We start from the raw sequence: 20578 nt of genomic DNA on the forward strand, positions 1-20578 counted from the left end.
TACAGAATCTTCCAAGGAGTGGGTATGTATAAACGGATACGTAGCATGACTGTAGTTTCCATTATCAATCCATAAAAGGCTTTTCCAGTCTGAAAGTTATCCCTGCCCATGGCAGGGGATTGAACTAGATGACCTTTAAAGGTTCTTTCCAACCTAAACCATTCTATGATTCCATGATCCTATGTTCTGGGTAAGTACCTTTCCTTAACCTGTATTTACATTTGAAAATTCCATATAGTACACTCATTTGTCTGATTGGAAAAGGGAAGTAACCAAATGCACTAGAAATTGTTTACCATCCAAAAATTGTTACCTACCTTTCTTTGCTGCTGGAGATGGTGAAATACTTGGAAGTGAAACACAAGTTGATAGCCACAGAAATGAGCTTTCTCGTCTTACTTCAGAGGTCTGGTAGCAGTCTGACAGTGCCATTTCATTAATGAAAGTGGCTCCAGACAAAAGTAAACAAATCTAAGTAGAAATTAGGCACTGTTTCTAAAACATAATAACTTATTTTGAAGTAATTGTGAAGTAATTTTCACTCATTATCGTAAAAACAGTACATTAATGTTAGTAAAGGATAAACCTTTTGAATGGAGATGCCTAGCAGAATGGAAGAACTCAAAGATGTGCTTTCTTATATCTGCAGTCTATTTTCATTATCTACCAAACAGTTAGATGGAGACAACGCTCGTTTAGTGGCGCAATTAGTAGTTATATAATCAACAGCTGTTACAAAGTCAAAGATTTAGAAAACCTATTTAGAAAAACAGATGTGACATGCAGCTAAAATTCTCAGACTGCAGTAGTTTAGAGGAATTCTCAATCAGTAGTCCATTTATGAGTTGCTTTCTGGAGGATGTGTTAAACAAATATTATTTTGGTTATTACATACTGGGTCATACAAGTCTGTCTAGAAAACTTATATCAGTCTAATTGTTTACAGGTTCCAAATATGAACAAAACACCTCACAATTCTTTTTTCTTTTCTATTATAAAGATTGTAGCAGATTATTGCCTAGACATCATAGTGTCAGAGCTGGAAGAAGCTTTTTTCAAGTGAAGAAGAGAGGCCATTTCATGCTACCAAAAATCATGTTCCCTGGGCATGATTCAGAGATGAATGTTCCCTGTCATTCAGAGATGACAACTCAGGATATGCTTTGTACGTGTGACTTGGACCATTTGGAGACCTATTATTCAACAGCAGAGTTTTCTACGAGAGGCAATTGGAACTGAAAGACTAGAGAAGTGCGCTATAGGAAATACAATGACAGTATTTTTGCAAGATATATCCAGGATGAAGCAACTGGAAGTACAGATCAAGAGATTTTAAGAGCATCAGTGTAAATATTTATTTAACCTTACTTGAAAGGTGCCTCTATGGCATACAGCTAGGAGTTCCTGTCTAGTACTTTCACAGACATTGTCTCTTAAGATCCACATTTGCCTGAATCATCCTAAGTGAATGATGGTACAGCATACCTTACATTTTTGAACAGGAGAAACTTTGGGGCCATTTTCTACTGTTGTCATAAGTGCTTCATCACTGCAGCACTGCGAATGCACAGAATTGCCCCAGATAGTGAAGACCCAGCAGCTCCAAACACATGCATATTCTGCCCTTACTAACTCTCAAGAGGCAAGTATTGAAATGAAATTATGTTAGTGAAATTAAGCTGAAAAGTAAGTACATCAAACTATCTGTAAATGTAGGTTTGGAGGGAGAGATACTTAAATATGAAAAACACGTTCTTAATTAAAACATTTACAGAAGGATTGGGTAACAGCAATACAGAGGAGTTCAAGTAGAAACAGACTTCCTGCATTGCCAAACGTATTTCACGGTCTGCTACGTGTTGGAGAAAGTCTCCTCGTTCAGATGTTATCTCTGTTCTCATATTGCTTTGCAATTTTGATTTCTCTTCCAATTCTTTCATTCCCCTCAGGAAGAAAAGTGAGACTTAGCGCCTGGATCTGAAATTGCTTCTTGGCCCGTCCCAGATGGGAAATCTATGGAAGGCTGTTGCTTCCTGGTGATTTCCACAGGCTCTTACTGGCTGCCAGTGCCTGTTCTGGTGCCGTTCCACCTGAGGTGCTGGGAGCCTCCAGAGGGATCTGAGCTCTCCGACCCCCCAGTGCCTGGTGTCGGTGGGAGCCCCTTCCCCACAGCAGGCTCCGTGTCCCTGGGGAGCGCTGTGCTGGCACCTCCTGGGTTTGTTCCCACTGTTGTCCATGGGAAGAGGGCCTGGGCTCAGAGGCAGAAGGTCCGTCTGAGGAGCCTGAGGGAAAGCATGAAATCCATGCTCTGCCTTAAATCAGATCCCTTCAAGCACTCCAGTTCAGGCACCTGAGTGAGGACGTCTTGCCAGAGCCTCTGCTGGGCTTGCACTGAAGCAGCTGTGATGTGGCTGCTCAGGCCCTCCAGGGCAGCTCTGGAGTGAGGAATTGATTCGCTGTGAAACAACTGGTTTACTCAGTATGAAGAAATAATTCTGGTACCAGTGACCTGTGTGCACTGGCTGTGATGTTTTCAGGCTTCTTTGTATGTAGTGATGAAGTGTACTTTTTCCAAAAAATAGCATGGGGACATTTGCTGGGGCTTCCAGGAGATGTCAGAGCAGGGCTGTGAGACGGGTATGAAGCAACAAGGCTCTTGAGATGGATGGCAAGATGTGCAGGGAAAGGACTACAGCCAGCACTTGGGTTGTGTGTGTCAGGTTTGTACAGTGGAGTTACACAGTTCTGTCCCAGCCTTGACTCTGCTGACCATGAGGGCAAGAGCTGCCCTGGTGTTGAGGGTTGAGATTGCAGAGTGACAATAAAACCGTGGCAGATGTATTGTTAACCTCCTCTCCTCCCCCAGCTCCCCCTTTTGCCCCTCCTTCCCACTAAGGACAGGTGATCAGGAGGAAAAGAAGGACAGAGAGAAGAGAGTTGGAAAAATTAAAAATGTTTTACGAATGCTACTAATAAAAATAGAGAAAATAATACAAAATATACAAAACCAATCTTGAAAGTCTCAACAACTGCAGAGCTGGCACCTGAAGTCCTGGATTGGACTCTGCAGCCAACCAGAGCTGGATTCAGCCTGTCACTAGGCCTCAGTTTGCAGGGACGACTAGCAAGATCCTCTCCTAATGTCGGCCATAAGCAAAAAGGACGAAAAAAGGCAAAAGGGAAAAGGGAAGGCAAAAGGGACAAGATCCTCATGATCTCCCACTTTTATATGAAGTATTCACGTGAATGGAATGTTATACACAGTTGGTCAGTTTCTTGGTCACCTGTTTCTCGTTGCCCCTCTCATGAGATGTCCATCTGTGCTTATCAATAAGTTTGCATTCCATTGCTATGTTTACCAAAACATGTATCTGGTTCTCCAGGAAAATGCAGCTAGTATGAAGGCTTTAGATGACAGGCAAACTCACTAAAAGAGAAACTTGTTTTTTAGCAAAACCAGGACACCTGGTCAAGCTGCAGGTGCCTGGTTTCAGGCAAAGTGGGGCTGGTGTTGTGCTGGAGGCTCCTGCTACAACTTCCAAGTGTCATTTTCTTGCCTCCATGATGCCCAAGTTGTCTTTCAAGCACAGAAGCTGGTGCTGGAAGTGCAAGTCACTGCTCTGTGGTGACATATGAGGCCAGTAGGAAGCAACCTGTGCTCCCAGACCACCAGGTGCTTTGTGAGCTGCCTCTACATGGTCAGATCCAGAGGCACAGGGGCTGATGCCATCAGTGCGAAGAGTTAAGTCCTTCACTGCACCCTGGATGATTCTAGTAGTCTCAGCTGAAGGCTATTTGTGGGTTTTTTCTGTTAGTTTGGGCATTTCATTCCTGTGACGCAAGTCCCCCACACCAAACACACTTTGGCCATGTGGCTATGCAGGGCAAGCTCATCGCCAAACTCCCTAGGGACCAAACATACTCCATAGTGCTTCGATCTGGGACATCAGCAAGTGCTGTGGGGCTTGGGACATTTTGAAGTCTGGGTTGATCAGCAGAGCAGAGAGACAGAGTGGGCAGCTAGTGACCCACCAGTGGTTTGGCCAGCAGTAGCTAACATCCCTCAAACTTTTCCGATTACTCTTTGAATCAAAGCTCTTCTGGGGTTGATTGTTCATTCTGGGAGCCAAGGACAACTTCAAGTCGCAGGCTGCCCTGCTCTGAGGGCAAGGGAACACATGGGGCTGGGAGCACCTGTGGTGACATCCCCACGTGGTGACATCCCCATGTGCCTCCAGCAGTCCAGTGAGCCTGGAACCCTCTAAAGTGTCTTCTACCACCAACACCGGGGCTTGGCTGCTGGTCTGGACTTGGGGTGGAAAGGGCACACAGAGACCACTCGAGGTGCAAGGCATGAGATTCTTCTTCATTTCCTTTTTATTTAAAGTTCTGTTAAAAAATCAATAGTGAAATTAAGTAGTCATCCATTGTTAATTATACCTTGTCACATTTCTAGCTGTGCTGATCTGATCTGATTTGCCTCTAGCCTTGGCTTCAGACAGTTGGGTGCACCTACACACTCTGTTATTCCCACGCGTGTGTTTTTTTCCCTGAATTGGGCATGATGACAGTGTTTTCAGCTTCAGAACAAAGCTAACAATCTTCCCCATTTTTTCATTTCTTTTGGTGTGAAAGAAGGTGGTAATAAGGATTTTAACTGGGAGATGTCAAGACAAGATGGGTGTCTAGGGCAGGACAAGAGGCTGGACTGATAAACCAGATTTCAGAATCACTTCCGTGAGCCAGCAACTGCAGTGCTGCACTTCTGCTCAACTAGTGCAGCAAGCCAAGACCAGGAATTATTTCAGGACTACTTTTGCAATTCCCCTGATCTTACTAAGGAAATAATGAAGATTTTCTTTTTCCCTTTTCTAGTCTTCAGGAGAGACTTAGGGGATATTTGACTTCCACTGGTGAAGCCCCTCTCAGCTCCTGAAGTTTGTAACGGTCAGCATTGGGAAGGGAGGAATCCTTTTTAGTGGTGTATCTGTCACAGAGGAAACACCTTCCTCCTGCTTAATGTGGATGTTATGCAAAGATTTATCTGTAGGGGAGACACTTTTCTGCACTGATCATTTATCCTTAATTTCTACATCTTACACACATGCATACCCTGACACCTGGGTATTTTCTTTCTTAGCAATGGGGAGTAGATGCTACATTTGGCAGGTGCCAATGTTTTATAAAAGAGAGGGCTATTTTATGTGTATGCCAGTACTCTCCACAGAATGGAAATCATCCTCACTTTAAAAGTACTGCACTTGCAAAAAATTTATGTTCTTCATCAGACACATAAAGTCTGTCTGATGCTTTTACAAAAAGCCAAAGGAAGTACAAGTATGGATGTTAGTGAAGCCTGACTTCGCCCTTGACACAAAGCTGTGATTCATGACAAGGAAGATGGGTGCTTGATCAGACCATGTCGGCTCTGGGGCAGAGTGTTTGCACCCCAGTTGTTCAAAACGTTCTTCTCACATGAAATGGTCAGTTATTTTGCTGTGAATATTGGCTGTACACCTGTGTAGCATAAACAATAGCTTTTGTCACAGGCATACCAATATATGATGCTGGGAATCACTTATCATCTAAAATCTCCCTGCTGAGCAATACAGCCTGGCTGTGAATCCTGATGCACCTCGGTTCCTGTCAGAGCTTCTGTAAGGTCCAGGATGATTTTAGTCTGATTCTGTCCAGACTTGCTCAAATCATTCTGTGGTTCTTGCAGCACACAGCTGATGTGGACATCAGGGGCTGCCTGAAAATCATGTAGTATTTTTTAAGGCTGCAGGCAGATGACTATGCCCTGACCTGCCTTTGAGCTAACTGAACGGGACAAAAGAAACCGCTGGGCATGACATGAGCAGTTGCCAGACATGACAGCTACCAATGTGAGAAGCCAACAAAAGTTAAATATAGCGCTGTGAGGAATGGATGGATTTCACAGACAGTTAAAAGTGAATTGTGTGAGGAATAACCAGACTTCACAGATAACTCTAAGGGAGGGTTTGGGATGTTCTGGGTGGTGGAACCTTGCAAGGCCTACAGTGTCTATGAAGAGTACCAGCAATGACATATAAGGTCAAAATTATCTATGTATCATTATCAGAAATACAGAATTTGGGTATGGATGTAGCCAAATTTGAATTGAGGGGGAAAATGTAACTAGGGGTAGCTTGTTTATCTAGGGTGGGGAAAGGAGGATTGAAACATGGGAAAAAAGCTAATAGATGTGAATTACTTAATCACAGCTGTCCATGGATACCTGCCCTTTATCACTACAGCCTGGAGTAGGACAATTAGCCAAACCTGTTGTTCTGATCATATGACGCATGTCTAACTTGTTTCCAGAGTCAGGAGGCCCAGGGTACGTGCAGTTGCCAGCAAGAGAACACCCAGGATGGACAAACCAGGGATCTCAGCATCATCATGTCGGTATCTGTTCCAGACCTGATGATATCAACAACTCCCTGTCAGCCTAACATCAGTATTCATGATACAAATGTTGATTACATATTTCATTACAGGTTGATTGCTCTGATTCAAAATGCTTTGTGTGTATTACTGACTCATCTTGGAAAGTTTCTTGTTACTGAGCCAAGATATAATGGGGAGAGCAATGACAGTCTCCAGACAGGTGGTGTAGAATGCAACCTACAGTTGTCTCTTTGAGGACTTTAGACACAGAAATGCACTGAGAAGCTTGAATGGTTTTTACATCATTTCCTTTGGATCCTCATTTGTGACTCCAGCTAATCTAAACCCTACCAAACCCCCGGGCAATGAGAGTGACAGACTATATGATGAACAAGGATTCAGAAATTACCTGCTCACATTTACCCTTCTGATTCCTTTCAGCAATCTTTGATTTCACAAGTTTGCTAGCTTAGAGAAGTTTTGCCTTAGTAGAAAAAAGTGCTGGAGAACTATAAAAAACTCAAAGTCCTACACCATGAAGATTTTGTACTGAACACTTGGATCATACAGCACATTGTGTGCTTGGTACGCGTTTGTTACTGCACCTTGTATCATGCGTTCTCCTCACAGCACTCCGTGTCTGGCCAGCCAATCTTCCTCATTGCCTACCTGCTTGACATAAAATGAGCATTGAAGGGCCCGTCTTGTCTCAAATATATTGTTTGTAAATGGGAATGTAAGAGTGTAGTTCAGCGAGAGATTCCTTGAATAAGTTTCTTCACGTGTTTTTCATTCAACTCCTGGGCCTCCACCAGCCCAAAATAATTCTGTTCCCAGAGTTCCAGCTTCTCTGCCTGCAGTTCTTGAGGTTCACCAGGAGGTGAAGTCTGTACCAGCTCTTACCCACTTGTCCCTTGTCTTCCTTTGAGTTCTGGCCTGGGCTGTGTGGTGCACTATGGTTCCCATTTGGGTATAGAGTCCGTTCAGCATTAATTGAGATTGAGATAAAAAAGTAGTTGATAATGATCAGAACTGGAGTTCAGGAGGTCCAAAGTACATTCCCACCTTAGCCAGGGTTTTTTTCTGCAATCTTGGCCATAGACTTTAAGCTAAGCTGTCTGCAAAACTGAGGTAACATATGCCTGCCTTCCTGGAACACTGATGATATAGAAATAGCACAATAATGAGAGTCATCTTCACACCTTTAAGAGCAATGTTGGATAGTCTGGACTCTTCCTTATGTGTCACATTAAACGTCACCCTTTGAATACAAAATTGCTAGCAAAACTCCCTGCAATCATCTGAGTCAGCTTTGCTTGTTTAAACGAATTCCTCTGGATGGTGGATTAAATACAGCTCATTTTATCAGGCTTTCATAGGCTTTCTGACAGGATAGTTAATAGCAGCATACACAAAGCATTAGTAGGTTTTTCATGACTCTCTTTGTGCACAATTGTAATGATGAAACATTTTCATTTGAAGACCTGAGGACTAAGTCTGTTGGATGCTAATAAAATTAATTGAACAGGGCAAATAAAATCTCAGGGAGGGCAAGACCTTTCCTTCTGGCAAGTACAGGTATTCTGCAAGTGAGATGTGCTGTTCTGACAGGGGAACAGGAGCAATGAAGTGAAAAAGGCTGTTGTTTTCCAGGCAGAGAATGGTCTGGTCCTTGTTCTCCAGCCACTTTGTCATATCTGCAGCAGACAGAAGCGTCATGAAGCCCTCCAGCTCTCCCATCTCAGTATGCTCCAGTCTTACTGGCATGTCTTACTGCCAGGAACAAGACATGTGGAACAGAAAGTTCACTCCTGCCTCTGCTACACTTGGTGTTTTTCTTTCACGGGTCAAGTAATATAAATTCCACAGATATTTTTGCTGTGATTTCTTGGCTGTTGCATTAATGAGCATGTATCAATGCTGAGGAAGAAATGCTTATAGTATGAGCTTTAGGTTCAGGATGTACTTCTCATTACAGTAATTGATGGCTGACAATGCTGGCAGGGTAAGTTCTACAGTTCAGACTCACAATGAGTTAATTATTCTGCCATTCAGGATATTGGATAAATTGTTGTCATCATTTTTAGCTCAGGAAAAGATTAGCCTCCTCAAGAGTCTGGCACCTTCATACCTGATGTGAGACATGGAGTTGGAGGAACGCAAAAATATGACAGGTTAGTGTTGATGGGAATTGAATGTGTGGCAGGATGGAGTAGATCTCTGATCTCTACTAATGTCCTGCAAAGGACAGCAAAATTATTTCTGCCATGCAGGTACCAGGAAGATGGCAGAAGCACAGGCATCATGAATAAATGAACAAAGGAAATGTAACACACAGGAACTAAAAAAAAAATATTATTTTTTTAAATCCTAGTTTCTTAAGAAGCCTGCAGTCATGCACTCTCACTCGTTCTATCTCTGATTTTGTGTACCTCTGTTGATTTTACCCTTCCATCCCATCGATAGCTTTTAACTCTTGGTGTTTTCTAGAGGAGATGAGATCTCAAGAGTGCCTGTCAAGAGTCCTCAAGGTAAAGGAGAGGCCCTGTTCCCCTTATTACAGTAAAAGACGAGCTCAGTGCTTATTCAACAGAAAGGTTTCCACGTGGGAGGGAGATAAAAAAGGACAGAGCGGATGAATGCCCAGATTGTGGAAGTGCTTCAGTTAACGATTGCATGAAGTCACAGCTAATTATTATCAACATGCTTAACACTTTTTGCAGCCCATGCTATCTTCTTATTAGCAAGCATGGAATATATTCTTTAGCAGCAATTAATAAGATCAGATAATACATACACAATTTAATTCTAAGGCTGATGGACTGACAAGATGAAGGTATAAGCTTCTGGAGGGGGAAAGGATGAGAAGAGGAAAAGGAGGTTAACAAGTTATTTTAAGACTGTAGGCCTCATATTAAATTTGTTATTTACATTCTTGCTTGATAAGAATGATAAGAGTTGTTTACATTACTTAGGGGTGCCACACCCCAGCGTTACAAGGGCTGCCAGGAAAATTTAGAAGAAGAGTGCTTCATGGATGAACTGCACCTCCGAAGGTTCAAACTGTTAGCTGGAGGGTATGCTAAGGGGTATGTGATCTATGGGTCCGTGCAGCTGTGTAGTGGTTTTGAGGGATGTGTGGCACCCAAGTAGTTTACTTTGTAGTCTGAAGAAGGATTTGGATGCTTTTGAACTGCATCTAAATATTATTCCTGCACAGATGTGTGGTTTCAGAAAGTTCAGAGAAGCAGTTTACCTTTGAAGAGCTTTAAAATCAAACTGTCAGGTGTACTTTTTCCATAACTTACCCATGTCCTCAAAGTGTTCTAGATATTCTGCAGATAGGTAAGAGGACCAGGGGGATGCTTCAGCAATCTTCATTCACATTAGCAGCCTCAACAGTAAGGCTTACTCTTCTCTGAGGGTTTTATGATCTCCTTAGAGAAGGGCCAGCTAAAGAAAGGAATACAACAAAGTGGTGGTGCAGGAAAGCTTAGCAGCATCTCCCTCAGTCAACATCTTCAGGTTTGATCTCACTTTGCTGTTAATTTTTATATTTATATTTGGCATCTTTCTGAAGTGCTTCTTGTCACAATGGAAGCACAACTCCTGTTAATTAATGAGAGGAGCTCTTGAAAAACTTGTCCTTGAAGTTGTTTTGGCTGAACAAAAATTATGTGCATAACCACTATTAGACTTGATGATTGACTTGATCTTTCTATTACACCGATGAAAACTACATGGCAGAAAATCTTAGCCTTGTACAACTGTATTGCCACATACACATACTGTTAAGTAGCCGAGCATCATCTCCTTGACTTGGCCGTCTGTCACTGAGCGCATTGAAATATCTTAGGTAGCCCACAATAGCTTCAGCATGACGGAAAAAAACCCCTTCCTGTTGATGTAGAATCTCTGTCAGGCACAGAATTAGGGTATGATGCTGTGAATCACCACAGCACAGCTGGAGAACTCGTATGTTCAAAACCTCTGGTGACTTCTCATACTCATCTGCAACCATCCAAAAGCACAAATATAAATAGCCCTCTTTCTAACCTCAGATAACAACTCATGCTGCTCGCTGTGGGATGCTGTCCCCCTGGCCACACACCAGCTCCCAGGTTCCAAGAGACCGTGAGTCTTCTTCAGTCACGAGTAGACACTAGTGTGGCACGTAGATGCCCATCTCAGCAGAGAATTGAGCAACTAGCAAAGCTCTTAATGAAGGCTGCCCTGTGTTTCATTAAATTCATAACCTATCAGTCAGTCACTGGTTGCTTCCCAACTCTCTCATACCAGCCAAACAATTTATTGTGGGTCCAGATCTGACAGTGAAAGAGAAATAGAAAATTTACCACCCAAGTTTATTCAGTTTGTTCTCCATCTTCAGCTGAAATTATGAAAATGTTGCATCTGGCTCACTCACCATCAGAAGACAAGCAATACAATTGGCTTACCAGAGACACATAGTTATTCTAAGAATAAGATGATTCTTATAGCTCCTGAATAAACCACCTCTTGCATGGGTGTGGGGTGATTATGACAATTTAGACTAAACTAGGTAAGTATTAACTTTTCAAATCTTTGCAAATGCTCTTGGAGCTTTCGAATCATCTTCATATGCAGCCAGAAATTGACCTCTGAATGCCCAAGGGTGGGAAGGTTGGGGATCAGTCTTCTTGATCTTCTGATATACATGCCAAAAAACTTTGAGTTGCCAAGAGCCACATGAGATGTACCACAGAGTGCCAGAAGTAGGGGGAGATGGCAGCACATGTCTATATGAGGAGTGGAGGTGGGCAGAAAGTACGGCAGGCTCAGAGAGACTCTCGGCTTACTTTCTTTTCCAGCTAAAGAAAAGACTGTGGTTATCCAGTAGCATCAGCACAGTCCTGTGATGGACACATGGTATATTGCCCTGGAAGCCATTTCTGAACTGCTAATCAGGGGCCTATCCGCTACTGCTATTCATCTCAAAGCTAAATCGGGATTATATGTAAACAAGGAAGAAAGTGAACTGGGGTTTCCCAGCAGCAAAAGATCAATGTAGCCTGAAGATTTTAAATGCAAGATTGGTCCTGAAGAAACACTTACAAACTTTCTTTAAAAGTTTGCCATCGTTCAGAGCTGCTGTCTTGGCATGAGTTACATGAGCAAAACTGGGTTCTTGCCCTCCCACCTGAACAGATGATCTCAGAGATCTCTAGTACAGTAAGTCTGGTGTTGGGTCAATAGGTAGAGAAACTAAGATACTTCAAATGGTTAACTTGGTTTAAACAGCCTAAAAGCTGTACCTGAAACAGCTGAGCCCATGGGATTCCAGAGCTGTCAGTCATACATACTGTGCAATTCTTCGTACACCATTTTTCTTGATCTTGTCATGTCAGCCCTTGATTCTTGTCCCCTCCTTGATCTCTTTGTCTTTAATAAAATACTGTCAGTTGCTATTGGGCTTCCCAGACACAAGATGGACTCTCAGCATAAACACAAGACTTGCCTGTGTTGCTAACTCTTGCCGAGATGGCGGGATGGGAGAGGCTGCAGGGGAATGCATTCATTAAGGAAGGGGAAGCGAAGCTGATTCGCAACAAGCAGGCAAGTGCAAGCAGGAGGAAGAAAGCTCCACCAGTCCCAAATTGGGCAACGTGAACTGAAGAAGGTGGGCAAACAAGCAGGATACAATGGGATGGAGGGGCTGAAGCTGGCTGCAGACCTGCCAGCTGGATGCTAGATGTTTTTTGGCAGGTAGGAGAGGAAGGAACTGTGTGGAGATGCTTGGGAATAGAGTGAATAGATGATCAGAGGCACTGGAAGATCAGACCAGAGGTCTCTACTCTTTGACCAGCAAGAGGGTAGAGCAGGAACCAAGTAAGCTGTAGAAGACACAATGCAAACGTAGTTACCAGATTCAGCAAGGATGAGAGGTGGATATTGCTGGATGTGGGACTGCATAGCAGGGACTTCAGGGCAGGCACAGTGAAGCTGAATTCCTCCTTTCTCTCAGCTAAAGCCCAACCACAGAAGACTCCAGCAGCACCCTCTGGAGATGGGGCCTGGCATAAGCACCTTAACAGCTGCCGTTCATGGGAGCAGTGAAAATAAAACAGGGGGTTGGTTCCACAGCTCCAATCAGTCACACACAAAACTCTGTTTATATCTTTCTACACAACCAAATGAGCTGTGATTAAAAAACACAGGCCATTTCTAGCATTGCAGACTAGACTTGCTGTTAATTAAAACAGGGGAATAGAGAGGAAATAAAATGTTATCCAGCTCCCCCCAGTGCCTCTTCTCTGTGTTTGCTTTATTCTCTCTCTTGCTGACAGTCTTCATGCCCTGTCTCCCAGCAGTGATGGAAAGGTTATACGATTCTATTAGGACTGGTTCGTCTTACAGGACAAAAATAATTTCCTGGGAAACTTAGGAGTTGCTATCACTGCAAGTTCATGCCTTCATTCCCATAGCCAATAGTCTCCATCAAGGCCCAGGTGCTGGAACCATGACAGAGAATGTTTGTGTGTGTGTGTAAGTGTGCACATACATGTGCATGTGCAGGTGTGTGTGCATGCTCACATAGTAGCTGGGCAGGAGATAAGGAATCTCTGTGTTTAAACATGAAAAATTCAATTGTGAGCCCTCCTGGTTTGGGAAGAAGTAAAAAAAAGAAACTCAGGAAAAGATTGATCCTAATACACAGCTAAAAAAAAGGAGGAGGAAAATTAAGTGTGTCTGGTATTATTATTATCAGGCCCCAGATTGAGAGGAAGCATAGAGGTTGCTCTTGAGCCCCCTTCTGTAAAGAGCTGCTTGCTCTTAAGGCTCATGCCCTCATGGTGCTCTCGCTGGAAGATACTGTGGCTGGGAGGTGAGATGTGGGGCAGGAGCAGCGGGTGGCGGCAGGACTGCACAGGGGAATCGCTGAGATACACAAGCTCTAAAGCTGCAGCATCCCCTCACTGTCAAGTGTCCAGCCCCAAGAGGGGTTCACCAGACTATGCTGTAGTCCTGATTATACTCAGCAGTGATTTAGGCTTCTCTTTTAATTCCCCCCTGCTCCCTTGCCGGGGCTGTGCTGTGAGCACGGTGCCTGCTTGCAGGGCTGATGCTCTCCCCAGCTCCGAGGCAGAGGCTGCGGTGAGAAATGGCTGTGCATCGCTGAGCAGCTGGAAGCAGTTATTAACTGAATTTGGCATCCGAGCTGAACTCTGAATGCATCTGGGTGGCTTGAATTGTTCTTAATTATATTTTTGTTTTATTGTTTTCATTTCGAGATGCACTCTACCGCTACTCTCTGTATATCTCTGTGCTGTACATTTTCTTTGCTTCCAGCTTGGGGTAATTGCTCCTTGTCGTGCTGTGTTTGCCATTTTAATTTTTTATCATCTCGGTTACTTCCTTTTCTTTTCCCCTTTTGATTATTTGGTTATGTCATTCCCATTTGCCCTGACATTTCAATAAATTCACTGCTACATTATCTCTGTCCCTAGAGCTACAGTTTATCCTTCTATTCTAATGCCTCTGTCTCAAAGCTGGATATAAACTGTTTATTTTTTCCTAACAGCTTCCCTTTTGGGCTGAGGAGCAAACAGCGGCAGCTGTGCTGCAATCCTGGTGCCAGAGTGCCCCCTTCCAGAAATACTCAGCAATAACACGGCTCCTTCTTCCGTAGAGGAGGAGGAAAAACCAAGTAGGTCTCAGCTCACCGGCTGTATTTTAACATCCAGCTACTTAGAGGAAACTAGCTGAAAGGCTGCTAGTGCAAATGGTACATAAGGAAATCGGGGTTTTTTTGACTCTACATTTCCAAGTTAAGGGAATGCCCTTTATCTGCTGGATTTTGCACTTTGCTCTCTCGCCAAGGTGCTTGCACTTCCTTCCCTCTGTCACACTCACCTTTTGACCAGGACATCTAATAGCTCACAGGGAAAGGATACCCTGGGCAGCGAGCCTGCCGGTGGGCTGGGGAAATGGGCTCTCCTCCTGCTGCGCATAGGGAGATGGTCCTCCTGAAGAAAAGCACTTTTTCCCTTTACAATGTCTTATTCCACCCTAAGCAGCTAGTTTCTGTTTGGTCAAGATTTTGGGCTTTGGCAGGCACCAAACAATCTTGCTCTGTGGGTAAAGACTGCTCTGAGCTGGCCAGGCTCATGGAGGGAAAGGCCTCTCAGGCAGCACCAGCAGGGTGGCAGGAGTGGAATGGCCCATGGGCCTCAGCTTCAGCTGGTGCAGAGCGGTGCCCAGCAGCTTAGTTTAAAGGAGGTGGATGATGATGGGTTTGGCTGAGTTGCTGGCTGTTGTGCAGAGGAAGGGGAGGCAGCACCAGGTGCTGGAGCCCAGTCTCTCTGCTGCAGGGGCAGCAGCATCTGGGGGAGATGCAGGATGGAGAGATGCTGGGTGGAGAGGGGAGCAGGACAGAGGAGTATGGTGCTCTGTCTTTTTGGGGGCCAAGTCGTGCTTACCTTGCCAGCACACTCCGAAGCAAGGTCCTCACAAATGGTTTGGTTTCTGTACCAAAAAAAAAAGACTAAAAACTTGAGCTATGGTTTCATGTGTGAATTCACTCTGGCAGCCCTGTGTGTACAGACCTATCTAAAGAGCTTGCATTGGAGACATTGCTCATTCAAACCCAGAACATGGACACCGACTCAGACCTTTGTGTTGAAACTATTCTCAGCACAGGGGAGGCTGTGGTTGTACCTGTACCAAGAGAAAGCATGAAGGAAACACACTGTCCATGGTTCATTCAAGGGAGGTATGAACCCATACGGTTCATTTGCAGCTGTAACACTAGGTTTAAGGTGAGGTTAACAACATTACACAATCCTTTTAAAATGTTGTTCTTACTGTTAATAGACTTTATCCATACATGAGAAACACCATTTTCCTTCAAGGCACTGCTTTTAGACGTTATTGAAGTTCTAGTGTATTAACAACTTGAGCCACTGGAACCTTGGTCTCTCTTAAGTCTTTTAAGACCCTCCAGAGGAGAGAAAACCCATCCTGGTAGACACTTGTTTATAAGTCCCAGTGCAGGAAGGTCCCTTGCTAATACATGGCAGCTCTTCAGCACTTGGGGCAACACAAAGCTCCTGCCAAGGCTCTCCCAGCAGCCAGCTGACATTGTTGAACGAAAGCCCACGGTATTGACACACGGTAAACACTGTGTTATGCAGCAAGGGAAACTCAGACAGAGCAAGGGTATGTGGCATGTCCAAAAGCACACAGCAAGTGAAGGACAAGACTAGAAACCAAAACCCAGCCGATCCTCTCTAGGATCGGCTTTACTAGAGCAGTTTATCATTCGAGGCCACAGCTGCAACAGCACTGGGAATGTGACCCATGGCCATGTGGTTGGCCACCCCTGTTCAGGTCTTTCCATGGCAAGCCTGGCCAGCCAGGGCAGCACGGCAGGTCCTGTGACACTGGTGCTGCTGCCTGAGGTGGCGATGGACATTCCAAAGTCACTGTCCCATCCCCAAGCCACCTGTGGGACTGCCCAGCCTGAGCATACCCAAATGCACACGTGAGATCAGCCCATGGAAACATGGCTGTACCCCAGCAGGACGGGGCTAAAGCTGACCTCTCCTCTGTGGAAAGTTCAGCACTTGGTAGACATCAGGTGGTTTGTAAGGTGAAAAGCATTGTGGTTAGGTGACTGGGCTGGCTGAGCTAGGAACTGAGCCTAAATTACACCAGTCACCAAGCCAAGAGGCAGTTGCTACTTAAATACAGGGTGGTGAGGGTACGTATGGATGGCTGCAGACACATTTGAACAGATAGGCAAAGCTGTGCCCTGGGTCTGAGGGTCCTCTAGTTTCACTTATTTATTTTATTTCCAGTGAATGCCAGGACTGAAATAAGAAAGTGCTGTGGCACTGAAGTGAACTTAGTTCTGTACTAACTCCTACAGCACTGTTTCTGGCCATCTGGGGGGATAAGGTGGGTAAAGAGTCAAAGCAAACACATACCATAGCAGCCATCTGGGGTTTGTGCCAAGCATGTTTGAAGGCCAAGCCATGGCTGGAGAGCCACACCACGAACCAGTACAGCAAGGACATCAGAGCATGGGAGCACTTAGCTTTTCAGCTCCAGAACTATTTTTAAAGATCCTAACCTGTTTGTTGACCTGCAGAAACTTGACAGGTGGAAAGGTGCAAACACAGGGACCTTCTCCATGATTTGGACATAATTACTAGCTGTGGATGTAGTTACCTAGCCTTATTATCCCCACCCATCATGTGTTTGTCTTCTCCTCCAACCCTCCGAACATGACACTCTCTTGTCTCAGCCCCAGTGCATCAGGAGGCTTTTCAGGGCCAGACATATGATGTGAGGGTGGCTCAGGAGCTGCAGTGCTATGGGGCAGCTGGGGGAGGCTGATGCAGCAGGACCCTGCAGCCTGCTTCTTTATGCCAAAGAATTTTTGGCTGCAGGTGCCAGGTAATTCCTGGTATCGCTGGCAGGCGATCCTCCGGGCCATTCACAGCAGTGCTTTAATTCAGCCCACCCATGTTCATGCAAGGCTCCTATGCAAGAACAACCCCGTGCTGGGCTAACATGAAGCTAGCTACCCAGAAAGTGTTGTTTTCAGTGAAGTTTAAAAGTGACACCCCACCTTGTCTTAGAAAGAAATGGAAGAACCTCTCCTACGGTGAAGCACCTATAAGAAAAATGGTACTTTTATGCCCAGGTTTATCACAGTATTCACTGTGTGCAGACAAATGAAAACAGCCATTCAGTGACAGAACTGGGATTCCCAATACATCGTTATTTTAGCATAGTTCCTCTGCTAGGTACATGGCAAACGACCATAAATAATTATGACTGAATTCCTCTTGTGAAGTATAAGAACCAGCATTTGTGTACTGATGCATTAACCTGGCAGTTTTGCTTACACTCTTTTAAAGGGACCAACAGGACAGATGCTCCTCTGCAGATGTCAGGGGGGTCAGTCTGGCCCTGTGCCAAACTGGCAACAAGGGAAGCCTGTGCATGGGCATGCAGACAGCAAATGCACACTGCACAGTAGCAAATAGGGCTGCCAAACCACACACACCATTAAGCAGCACCAGAGGAGGCCAGAGGGGTTGCTATTGGGCAAGGATCATAGAACCATAGAATGTCCTGAGTTGGAAGGGACCCACAAGGATCATCGATCCAATTCCTGTCCCTGTATAAGACAACCCCAAAATTCATATCGTGTGTCTGAGGGTGTTGTTCAAATGCTTCTTGAACAGTGTCAGGCTTGGGGCTGTGACTGTCTCTCTGGGGAGCCTGTTCCAGTGTTCCAGCATCCTCTGGGTGAAGAACCTTTTCCTAATGTCCAACCTAAACCTCCCCTGGCACATCTTCCTGCCATTCCTTCAGGTTCTGTCACTGGTCACCAGAGAGAAGAGATCAGCTCCGGCCCCTCCTCCTCCCCTTGTGAGGAAGCTGTAGCCACCATGAGGTCTCCCCTCAGTCTCCTCCAGGCTGAACAAACCAAGTGACTTCAGCTGCTTCTCATACAGCTTCCCCTCCAAACCCTTCACCAACTTTGTGGCCTCCTCTGGACACTCTCCAGTAGCTTTATATCCTTTTTATCCTGTGGTGTCCAGAACTGCACGCAGTGCTCCAGGTGAGGCCGCATCAGTGCAGAGCAGAGTGGGACAATCACCTCCCTCACTTGGCTGGCAATGCTGGGCTTGATGCACCCAGGACGCAGTTGCCCTCTTGGCTGCCAGGGCACACTGTTGGCTCATGTTCAACTTGCCATTGACCAGAATCCCCAGATCCCTCCCTGTGGAGCTGCTTTCCAGCACCTTGTCCCCCAGTCTGTATGTATAGCCAGGGTTGCCATGTCCCAGGTGCAGAATCCAGCACTTGCTCTTGTTGAACTTCATGTGGTTGGTGACTGTCCAGTTCTCCAATTGGTCCAGATTCCTCTGCATGGCCTCTCTGTCCTCGACAGTGTCAACAGCTCTCCCCAATTTTATGTCATTAGTGAACTTACTTAGCATTCCACCAAGTTCTGCATTCAAGTCATTTATAAGGACCAGTTTGAAGAGTGCTGGCCCCAAGAAGGATCCCTATGGAACCCCACTAGTGACTGGTTGCCAGCCTGACATAACCCTGTTTACTAGAACCCTTTGAGCCCGGCCCATCAGCCAATTGCTCACCCACTGCTTCATGTCTTTACCCAGCTGTGTGCTGGACATTTTGTCCAGGAGGATACTGTGAGAGATAGTACCAAATGCTTTACTGACATCCAAAAAGACCACATCAACTGGCTTCCCTTGGTCAACTATGTGGACAACCTTGTTATAGAAAGAAATTAAGTTTGATAAGCAGTACTTTCCCCTCATGAACCTGTGCTGGTTGGCAGCAATGACTGTGTTGTTTTTCAGGTGTTTTTCAATAACTAAAGGATAAAAAGGTGAAAAGAAAGAAATCCTCCCTGCAGCAGGGACCGATCTTTACACCATAAGCCAGCCTAAGAGGTACTAGTTTACACATAGAAACGCAGCATTGTTAAATAATTTGTGTAATCTGCCACTGGGGACCTGGGCACACGTTAGGTGTCCATTTGTCCATGTGTTTTCTCTATCCCGGAGTGTTGTGCAGAAGAGAAGTCAGGGTTCAGGATGTCACACCTGTGCACAGATTTGGGTTGCTTCCCAGGGCTTCTGTACCTCCATTTGGGCCAAAGAAGAAGAGGGAAAGAGACCAAGAGGCACCTGAAGTTCTCCTTGAGATCCTCCCGTATTCTGGAACTATGCAGAAACCAAGTCAGTCTCCAGCCTAGGTCAGAGGCAATCTTCAGCTGTGTGCTGGTGACCGAACCTGCTGAAGTGGCATAAAAAGGGGTGTTAGTGTCAGTCTTGTTTTTTCAGCATCACCACTGCTTATTCATCACACAGCGGTATCTGAATTAAGTAAATGAAAACGAAGGCAGCAATTATGTAGCCTTGCAGCTAATCCAAGGCTGCCTGCATGAGCTCTGTGGAGCATCACACTTGACGGAGAAGAGCTGCTGTACAGTAGTAACCCAGCACGCCTCTCTAGGTGTGCTTCATTTCGAGCTGCAACTTCTGGGCCAGATGGGCTTTTAATACCTCTTATTTGCCTCTTTGTACTACCTTATAAGTAGCACTTGCTGTTGCGTGAAATAATTTGAGCAACAATCTTCTTAAGCTGCAGTATTGGGAGGCAGGCAGAGAGAAGGACCCTTTGAGAAAATACTACCCCCAGTTTTAAGCATGTAACTTTACAAGTAAGCCCTTGAGCGTCCTCCTCCAGCCAGAGGCAAAGGCTCTCCTGGAGAGCAAGGCACAGGAGAAGCCATCCTGGACAACCTGCCTGCCTTGGGGACTCAGGCCATGCAGGAGCTATTTGTTTCTATAGCTATAGGAGACAACAGAGTTCGGCCCCCATCATTGCAAGCTCTGCCTTACAACAGAACTGCTAGGGTGTTACATCTGCACCAAGTATAAACTGCCCTGTGAAGAGGCCTGACACAGCAGAGAAGTGTCTGCATGGAGGGAAGCTTTGTTGGTGTGGATGGACCTGTTTGTTCCTGATACTCAAGAACATGCAGCCTCCACGCATGCTTGCCCAGCTCCTCTCTCTCACTGGCAATGCGGCTGTGTCCTTGACCAACTTTCCTGCCTATGAAGAACAGCCTCCACAGTGTTTTTTCCAAGCTGCCCATTGCAGCTCAGGCGGCTGTCACAGGTGGGTGTCTCCAGGCTCTCCTCATACTTGGATGTTCTTCCCTCCCTGCTATAATCTTCAACCTTAAAAAAGAAAAAAAAAGCTTTTGCTGCTGAAGGCTCTGGCAGCTCCTCACTGTACTCATCTAAGAAAAGGAAGTGCCAATTATTTCCTTGTACGCACTATTTCTGTAATCAAAGTGCTCTGCGGTTTAGTTCAAATGCTGATTCCCTCCCACCCAACACGCAGCCCATGGGTCACAAGCCAGGGCAGGAGGGAGCTGGCTGCCCACACCCTCATCAGTTCATACTTTCACACAGCAACACTCACACACCTTTGTTTTCCTTGTGACATTCACCGTTTCCCCATGGAGTGAGCACAGAGATGGGGCAGGCTGCTGCAGGCACGTTCACTGAAGCACAAGTGCTTCATGTCCCCATCCCCAGAGCACCTTGCCAAAATGAGAGCAGGA

The sequence above is a fragment of the Nesoenas mayeri genome (assembly GCF_963082525.1).
Source record: "Nesoenas mayeri genome assembly, chromosome: 2".
Lineage (NCBI taxonomy): Eukaryota > Metazoa > Chordata > Aves > Columbiformes > Columbidae > Nesoenas > Nesoenas mayeri.